A 2,194-nucleotide genomic window follows, 5' to 3' on the forward strand; every position below is an offset into this window, starting at 1 on the left:
GTCACTCCCATGTTTGGGCATAAATATTTTGCTAAACATTGAGGAGAGATGTTCACATTTTATGAGATGCCAGGGCAATTTTTCCAGTCAATATGGTGTTTATTTGCACTTAAAGAGTGTATCAATAATCTGAAAAAGAGAAACAGTCTGATTATGGCTACAGCCTGTTTAGAGCCTAAGGTTTCTATCGTGGACTGTTTTCAAATGTTATGTTCCATGGCACAGAGTCAGTGGGAATCTGATCTGCTAAAATATTTGGGCTGTGAAAACTCCCATACTGTGACAGATGTCAAGTCCAATTAAGTGACTCATGTCCAGGTTTCTGTCCAATAGGATTTCCCATTAAATATCAATTTGGGCAAGAAAATTCCATCCCCCTTCTTAAGCCTTTATCTCTTCCACCATCTCTAGGCTGAATCAATTGGTACCAGGAGAGCTGAGAAGCCCCACACACGCATCTTTCTCTGCCTCTTTGCCCTGGCTCGCCCACTGGCTCGGGTCTTTCTCTGCCTTCCTGCCACTGGAACTCCGGGAGACGTTCCCTTTTCATCTACCTTTCTCCAAGCATCTGCAAGCCACGGATTATATATTTTGCTACAAGGTAAAGAAAGGGAGGGGTGGGGGATGTATAACCAAGGCTGGACAGACTTTGAAACTGGAAAATAGGTGTCTGTTTATACAACATACAAGAAATTGAGGGAAAAGAGAGAGGCAAGCTTAGCCCCGAGTTACAGGATTGTGTTGCTGGGAACAGGGGAGACATCAGCTGAACAAAGCCTTATCTAAAAAAAAAAAAAAAAGATCACTTCTGAACAAGATCGCATCTTTGCCCCGAGCTTGCCAGTTTCTCGCAGGGAAGGAAAGGAGCCTTAGGAGAGCGGAATCTTATCTTAACCATCTTTCTTATTGATTCTTCCCTCTTAGAAAGTAGAGGAATCAGTCTTTTTGATGTGGCCGTGTTTATCTCTGCATCTCTTTTGTTATTCATAGGGACCTAGGAGAGGAAAGAGGGGGTAAAAAGGCGCGGAACTTGTCAAGACAGCGTTTAAAACAAAAACCAACAACGAATTTCTCTGGAAATGTTCGAAAACGATTGATTAAAAGGGAAGCGGCGTCATTTGATCCATCAGCGAAGTGAACAATCATTCGCACGGTCCACATCCAGAGATAGTATCATCCGTCGCTGTGGACGCCGGAGATGACGGCTGCTTTTTCATTGTTGAATGTAATAAATATTTGCTGCTTGTAATATTTCCCGGAATTCCCCCACCTGATATTCCTTGGAATTTTAACTCTTAAAAGATTGGAGAAAAGATTATCACAAAGGCTTTTATAAGGTAAGCCTCCTTTAAGTCTTTTTTTTAAAAAACAGCTTAAAACTAAGTTAGATGGTTCACAAATGCGTTGGCAGATGCATTTCAGCTAACGGTTAAATAACGAAAACGCAAACACGACGTGTTCCTTAAGACTATTTTAGGCAGGTGTGTGTAGTGGGGGGGGGTGGGTTTAATAGGCTTTGGGAGGGGCAATCCTGGAACTTTTTAACGGAGCTACAACTATGCCGAAGCTGATTGTGATTTTCCACGACTTCCAGGTTTGTTTATGCCTTGGCACGTCCAAGGTGCAGTGCGTGTTGCTCTCCTTAGAAACGAACCGGTGCCAAGCCCGTGGGGAGTCCCACTCGGTTCACATGGAGCGTGTGTTTTTGTTTTGCCCAAGAGCAGACCTGCTCGCCGGGCGCCGTCTCAGGAGGCAGACTCCAGAGCCCCGGCCGCACTGGGCCTCCTTCGCAACCCCTCGCTTTTGTTTCTCTGTGAGCCACCCCCCCTAGCCATCGCCGGCGCGGACTTCTCCCTCAAAAAGCTTCGCTCCGGCGACGCCAGCCCAGACCCGGGTTTGCAGCCGGTACCCGCAGGTGCCTTTCCCTTCCTACAGGCCGAACGCCCCCACGTCCGGGGACCCTGCGCGGGTTAGCCCCAGCTGGCGGGACTCTGCCGCCGGTCTCGCTGCGCGCGGGGAGGCGGCCGGAGAGTTGGCCTTCCCCGAGGACGGCCTTCGAAGAAGGTCAAGGACAGACTCGCTCGGCTTTGCCAGCGCGCCCAGGGGGCAGCGACCGATTCCGCCGCTCGGCCGGGGGGACAGCCCACGTGCGCCCAAGGAGAACGTGCTCAGGCCTGGGTCCCGACGCGGGGGG

General features: G+C 49.3%; 1 protein-coding gene across 1 annotated transcript in view; it reads left to right on the forward strand.

Moving 5' to 3' along the window:
• The first annotated feature begins 1,211 nt into the window (after nt 1-1,211).
• NHLH2 (nescient helix-loop-helix 2) overlaps nt 1,212-2,194 on the forward strand; it is a 2,281-nt gene continuing 1,298 nt past the window's right edge. Inside the window, exon 1 of the mRNA XM_004714859.2 lies at nt 1,212-1,337. The gene's annotated coding sequence lies outside the window, so the exon portion shown is untranslated. The remainder of the gene's footprint in view (nt 1,338-2,194) is intronic.

Source organism: Echinops telfairi, unplaced genomic scaffold, assembly GCF_000313985.2.
Source record: "Echinops telfairi isolate 266 unplaced genomic scaffold, ASM31398v2 ScPeMD7_7466;HRSCAF=8504, whole genome shotgun sequence".
Taxonomy (NCBI): Eukaryota; Metazoa; Chordata; class Mammalia; order Afrosoricida; family Tenrecidae; genus Echinops; species Echinops telfairi.